Genomic DNA, 7,732 nt, shown 5'->3' on the forward strand with positions numbered 1-7,732 from the left:
CTTAGGAAAAGGGGATGGGAGAAAAGACTGGAGACAGGAGATGACAAATAATGAGGAAAACTGGCAAGACTTGAAGAAGAAGGTGCAGTCCAGTCTCCCGGAGCACTTCATGATCTCTGACGGAGGGCTGTGTCTCAGCATCCCCATGGCAACATCACCTCCAGGAGCTGCAATGGTCCCAGCAATCTCCTGAGCTTTCTGCAGCGCTCACAGTCACGGCATTAGGGGTGCTTCTCCAAGAATATAAAAAATCTTCAGCCTACATCTGCCCAGCACATTTGAGAAATGCAGGACCCACAGCCTGGGACATGAGGTGTACAGTGGCACTAAACCTCTGTACACAGTGAATTCTACAGCCTCCAGAGGCTGCAGCCTGGATAAACACAGCACTTCTCCTCACCAAAGGTTGCCGTGGAGCCGTCCTGCAGCCTTCCCTAGAGAGCTGAGGAGCACAATCATCTCCTTGCCACACGATGTTGCAGATTACAGTATTGCCCAAAGTTTTCAGGATTCAGAAAGGAGCTTTAAAGAGCAGCTTATAGGTTGTTGTGTTCAGCCCCCAAACACCCTCAGTTCCAAGAAGGAGGCTTTCAGAGAATCTTCGTGCTATGATGGTCTCTTCACGGCTCTTAGAGGAGAGAGGGAGGCTCCTCTGCAAAATTCACAAGATGTGTCACTGATACTGAAATAACTGCTTTAAAAGGCATTCACCCCTCACTGAAATACCCATAGCCCGAAATGAGGAAATCCTAGCATGCATAGTATACTTACGTAAAAATCTGGGATCAGTCAAGAAGCGTCTGCCAGTGGAAATAAAGTGATTTTCACAGTAATTTATATTTGCAATAAATAGTCCACCTGCTATTCTCATTTTGTGACCTGATTGACTTAATAAATCACGTGAACTAAATCACAGGAAGAAGAATCTATTTCATCATCTAGAGTGGCATAAAACTGCAGACTCAGATACAAATGAAAAATCAAGTAAAAGACATACATAAAATGTATAACATCAGCTGACAAATATTTATGATGCATTCCTACTTCCCCAGGGCCAAGAAGTGTTGCATATTCTTCAAGCCTGTTTGTAAAGGCGTGGGGCAAAAGCATCTTTTGTGCTGCTCTTGAGTGGGCCTTGCAGGCCAGCTCTAGGAACAGAACCTGCCCTTCTGGCACAGCCTGTCTCCAGGGCCCTCAACAAGATTTGAGAGGCAAAAAAAACTTGCAGTGCTGAGAATTTTATAAGTTGCATCCAGATTTTCCCCATTTTTCATCTAGCATTCAAAGGAAGAGTTTAGATCAAATACTCTGTGTCAAATAGATATTAGGGGCATTCAGCAGGGATGATAGTGAAATGTGCTGGAGGTTCTATGGCAGAAAGAAAGATAGGCAAGGTATCAGCAATAATCCGTCAGGATGTAAAAAACATGGGGCAGATCCTTAATTACTCTAATTTTAATGAAAAAATATAATTGCTTTTGTCAGATCTGCAGTGAACCGTAACACTTCAAGCAAAATATAATTCCAGCTGCCAGGTGCTGTTGATTTTTAACTTGAAATTTTCATTAATAAGGTTCTCCTAGAAAAACCTCAAACCGGAACAAACTTTCCAGTGAGGGACAGCTGAATGCTGCGCTAGTGGTGCCAACACAGAGAGCATGGGATTTTCATGCAGTCTCGAGCTTCGTGATTAAAGTTGCTCATAACTCTGTGTTTATCTTTCTAGCTTCTATAAACAAGTGACTCACTGGAGAAGTACAAAAGTGTCACCACCACTCCTCTTGGAGCTTCCCTTGACAGTCTGTCTGCTTTGGGGGCTTCTCATCAGGTTTGAATTTACATTAGCGTTGCTGAATGCTTTTTTAAACAGATCTTTAGTCAAATTGTATTAATGTAACAGTTTCTTTAAGAGATTTAGCCAAGCCAGCTCCTGTGGGAACTTCCCATCCAGGGTATGTTGGCATGCATGTGTCCCAAACATATATGTCTATGTTACAGAGAAAAATATGCAGCAGGTACTGTCACTAACTCAAATTTCCCCATGTCTCCAGCTGCTCGAGAGGATATAGAAAATACAAAATGTTTTTTAAATGGTGACTCCATTGATTAAATCAGTTTCACTGCTGGTGCAACAACTATAACGTAAAAGGCAGAAACAAGATGATAAAAGGAAGGTTACTACATAACCTTTTAAAAAACAAAATGGCAAAAAAACCTCTCCAGATTTATTTTGTGTTATTTATTTTCCTAATATGTTGTAAATCTGTTTGGTTTTCAGTAAAAAAAAAATTCCAGTTAGCGCTTTTGAACATGAGAATATTATAGCAAAATATATCTTGGTGTTAGGCTTTTCCTGCAGAAACAGTACAGGGTTACTTAAACTAAAATGCAAATACTTTAGCGTGTTTCAAATATCTCACAGAAATAATCAGCCCTTTTAAACCAGATTTAGCCATTCAAGTTAACAGTCTCATCTCAAGAAAAATAATGCTACATGCTATAGTAATGACTGGGACAGATGCATTAGAACCTCAGTTACAGAAAAAGAAACAGCAGCAATCTTATAAATAATTTTATTTTTCCTTGTCATTTTAGTAACATCCCATATTTAGGCTGAATTTATCCCCAGCCTCACACAAAGCGCCTTGTTCCCAGAATCAGTATCAGTGCTAAATAAGGAACCAAAAAGCTTAGGAAGAAGAAGCGACAGTTTGCCTGTTTGTTTTGCAGCACCTGCTACACCATCACAGATCACCCATCTCCCTCTTCATTCCCTGCGTTGAGACTGAATCTTGTTGAAAATTCAAACAAGGTGAAAGTAGAGAATATCACACCATTCTGAAGACAAAGGGGGGAAATTCTTCAGCAGAAATAGTGCTTCAGTCATTTTACTTTCAAAATCAAATATTTTATTAAGCTCACAAGATTATGCAGTGCAGCCAGGCATATTGCTCTAATTTCTTGTTCTCCTTACAGTTGTAATTAGACTTGTAAACACTAATTTATGTTTCATTTTTGCAACCAGCCTCTGATGGAAAGGCTATAAATAGATTGACTTGGATGTCATCAACTGTTTTTGCGTATACAGCCTTTGTATTTCCGCACAGAACTGTTTGGGGCAGTAAGACCTGGCCATCCATTCAGTCTCTTTCAGCCCTTTTTTTTTTTTTTTTTTCCCTCTTTCCATACTATTCTCTCTAACATTCTCATGTGTTGAAACAGTCAGGTGACTGAAGGAGCTAAATATCTGGGGAAAGGCAGCAAGAGTGGTTGTCAGAGGAAATTCTTGGCTGGCACAAAGCTCAGATCTTAGACCACACTGTGCAAAGCTCCAGCAGCAAGGGAGCAAATGCTGGAAACCCAGGCAGATAATCTATCTTTCAAATTATTATAACTATCCCACTTACACTTCTTGGAAGCTATTAGTATTGGTAACTCTTAATTGCTCATCTTTCTGCAGTACCAGGTTTCACTTACCTGAAGCAATTTGCACTCGTCCTTGATGCAGACAACCCCACGACTTTGTACCAGGTTTAGATGTAGCCCAGTAGACTCTGTTTACAGTACTCCTTATTCTCGATTTACACAAGACTTGCAATCTCTGAATTTTGCCTTGAATTTTTATTTCATGCGGCTTTAGAACACAGTTGAAAGATTAAGTTTTGCTTGATTTTAAGTCACAACCAAAGAAGAGTTTTGGGGTTTTCGAGTGTGGGTTTATTTGCATGTTTCCAAACAATATTCTCATTTGTCTTTGCCTCAAATATTGTCCTCAGCTTGCTTGAAACGAAGGCCCTGATCATTTACTGGAAAACCACCTGTGTGCTTATTTAAAATTCAGTCTGAACTTGCTTGAAATCTGATTCCAATGCCTTTTCAAACCTGGCTTGGGACTCCCAAGTTCTCAAACTGTGACAGCCCTTTCACAGCACTGGCCTGGTTTTGCATGCTAAACACGGAGGCTGTACCTGTGTTTAAAGTTCAAACATATTCTCCTACTGAGGCAGCCATCATTTTGGAGCCTCTTGAAATTCTGTGTTCAAATACAGGCTGATTCAATTCAGACTGAACACTTTCAGAGCCACCATCCTCAAACATCCCTATACGTAATTTCAAATGCAGTGGAATCACCTGCTTGCTTAAAATTAAGCACGTTTGCAGATGACCTCATTAATGTTTATAAATATGCTAAGGGCGAATGTCAGGAGGATGGAGCCAGGCTCTTCTCAGTGATGCCCAATGGTAGGACAAGGGGCAATGGGTGTGAGCTGGAACACAGGAGGTTCTGCTTAAACTTGAGAAGAAACTTCTTTACAGTGAGGGTGCCAGAGCCCTGGGACAGGCTGCCCAGGGAGGGTGTGGAGTCTCCTTCTCTGGAGACATTCAAGACCCACCTGGACACCTTCCTGTGTGATCTCATTGAGGTTCCTGCTCCGGCAGGGGGATTGGACTGGATGAGCTTTCGAGGTCCCTTCCAATCTCTGACATTCCGTGATTCTGTAATAGGGCATGGCGGTGTGATTTGTCCCATTCCAGTGAAGCTGCCACCCCACCTGGGACACCCAGCGAGGCGGTGGCAGAGGCTACAGGCCGGCTCATGGCAGGTCCAAGCCCTGCACCCTCGCACCGCACTGTTACAGCCACAGTCCCCCACCAAGTGCAAACGCCCACTTTGACTTTCTCTTCATTATAGGGGTTTTCATTTTTTTTTCCTCAAGCTGCAGACCAAATCAGGAGAGATGTTCTCTTTGTTTAGTGAGTGTTTTTGTAACCACCACTTAGACAGAAAAATAACACGAAGGGCAGGACTTCATCGTTTCAGTTGCTTTGATTCAGTAAAGGATATGCTCAGTGTGAGTAATGGCATCCTTAATCAGCCTAGCCCTTGCACACACTTCAAAACACCCCGAAGTTAAATCAGTGCTGAAGTAAGACCTTTGTAAAGTTTAGCAGCCGAACAAGAAAGGCAATCTGCCTGTGTCGACATAATCGAGTATTCCAGCAAGGCCTGTGAGACATAAAACAGGTTTGGAAACTCAGTATCTTCACAACAGATGGGCTATTCAGCATATTAGTAAATTTAAGCTACCAGATTTTGTGGTATTTTTGCCAATACTGAAATAGTCTCCAAGATTTAAAGGATTCATATTAGTCACTTCCAATCTCAAGACATAAAAAAGTCAAGAAAAGCATTAATCAGAAGATTTCTTTAATGAGTGCTTTATTTGAATTTATATCATTTCCACAAAAATAGAAACAGTCTTTAGAACCATTTGGTGATACATAGTCTCCAAGCTGAGATTTACAGTGGCAATAGCGAAATACCTAATGTGGATTTGTCTCCACGCACATACACTGAAGATGATGCTGTGGGAAGCAAGCAGGAATTATGCAATGTGCTGCAGAAAGAAAGATGAAAATATAATTAAACTTTTTAATGTCTGTGTAGTTCACCAGCTTACATACAGTTTCTCAGGATGTTTTTAGAGTAAGTTGCTCTAATTTTGTGCAGAAAATACAGATTGAGAGTGCTCATGCCAACACCTTTGACACTGTGATTTGCATGTAGCTATATAAATAGAATATACTTTCCTATCTAGAGCTTTATACATATGAAAAGTTATGGTACAATAAAAATCTATACACATGGTGCTACCAGTTCAGCAGCTGCTAATTGAAAGGATACATTTAAAAATATGACTGCTCAGCCTCTGAAATATAAAATAAAAGAGCAATCAGAAATGCTTTTTGTTTAAATAGTAATTTACATAAACATTCACCTCTTCATTTTCTCCATTTGCTTAGGTCTGGAAAAAAAGATTCCCTTTGGTTGGTTGCATCTGTCCTTGGCAAGAACTGTAGTTTTAAACAGACCTTTCTGTTTGTCTTAGGCAAAAGTTAATATATTTGTAAAACAGAGTAAATGTTGGCTGACTTCTATTCCAACTTTGTGCTATTGTAATGCTGAATGGCAGGTACCTAGTCTGAAAAGTCCTGCCGAGTGGGAATAGAAACTTGCACGATTTCCACGTGCTGAAAGATGTGACAGTGGAAGACTGGTATTTATACTGCACCTCAGCATAAAACACTCTCTAGATTCACAAGTACGCTTCTAAATAAAGCTTTATCTTTCAAAACCTTTAAAACCAGGTTTAGCTGCTGCTGCTCGGTACCCAAGTGGTGACACATCACGAGTTCATTTTATCTCCCAAAAAGTTTGGTGAGAGATCTGGTAGAAAGCAGCTTTATGAAGGTATTGCCATCAGTTGCTGCAAGATGTATGTAAACCTGAGATACGGTACAAATTTGTGACAGTACCGCTGATTTCAGATTTTCACCCAAGGTGTGGACTGGGGGATAAGAAGGGGGGAGGGAGAAGAGCACGGAGCAAAGGGCTGCAAATAACTGTGAGGCGGGGGGAAAGGGACAGTTATTGGAGGAAAGTGTAGGTGCCCTCCTCGTCTGGTGGCCTAATTCTTGTTACATGAACTACAAAGATGGTGAAGGAAGTGGAATGCAGCTAATCAAGCTAAAAAAAGGAAATTAGTGAGTTGCACAAAAGCAAGCAAGGGTAGCACAGACAGTCAAAAAAAAAAAAAAGGAAAAGAGATAGACAGAAAAAAATGCTTTGAAGTACAGATGCTTATTATTTGATTTGTAAATAAGATGAACCTCTCTCCACCCAGGTTATGAAAAGTAAGAATTGTCATGTATGGGTAATTGATAGTGACAGCTCTAGCATACACAGTGTAGGAGGTGCTGGTGTTGTTTGACATGCCCTACATGTGTAGATAACAAGTTAGGCTCTCATGTTTGCCTACAAATTGTTGCCAAGCACACTTGATGCCCTTTATATTGATACTTCTGTTGTCTCTTGGTTTCATCTCTATTTTCTTTTAATACAAACAAAAAATGGAATAGCCTACAACCTCCAGCTGCACCTTGCTGTATTTCAAGCTAATACGGATTCAAATCCAGGGGACACCTAAGGAAATGGATATTGGATGGATTTAACCATCTTAATTTTCTTTTCTTTTTCTTTTTTTTCCCCTGGACTTCTCAGCCCCTGTTACTGTTTTGCAAATTCCCCATCCCTGAAAAAGCAAGTTGGAATTGATCTTGGTTTCACCTCTGTTAACATAACCAAGAAAATCCTGTTTCTCAACTCCTACATCTCACGTACTCAGTGACCTGGTGAAGTGCTGCCTCCTCTAGTTTTTATTTCCCCATGTTCTGCATGTGCTTAGTGCCAGCAAGAAGCAATTGTGACTTGGAGAAAGAAAAAGCTGCCAGTGAACATTCAGTCTCCGCATAGCTCTGCTAGAGACGAGCCCAAAATACTGACCCAGATCTGAATGTGCCCAAAATCTCTGTGTCTTTATGTTGGTGGTCTTTTCTCCAAGAATCCCAAGCACAGTTGACAAATACAAATAAAATATAGAGTTAGACTTGAGAAAAGCAAAGGGAACTAATATTTTACATGCAGTGGAGCTCTGCATTTCTCAAGGGTTTTTTGAAAGTTATCTGTTCAAGTGAGGCTTGACCTGGGGAACTGGGGACACTGCTCCCTCATGCCATGTTCTGCTTGCCCACCTCCTCACTGCTTCATCTGGCATGGATTTGAATGCTTTATTTAGGAATATAAGAGGGTGGGAGGAGGACTAATATTTCTATTGGGAAACTAGTGACTTGTAGTAAGTTTGTCAGTCAGAAGACAATAATCTTCCTTTAA

Source organism: Antrostomus carolinensis, unplaced genomic scaffold (assembly GCF_000700745.2).
Source record: "Antrostomus carolinensis isolate BGI_N321 unplaced genomic scaffold, ASM70074v2 scaffold1534, whole genome shotgun sequence".
NCBI lineage: Eukaryota > Metazoa > Chordata > Aves > Caprimulgiformes > Caprimulgidae > Antrostomus > Antrostomus carolinensis.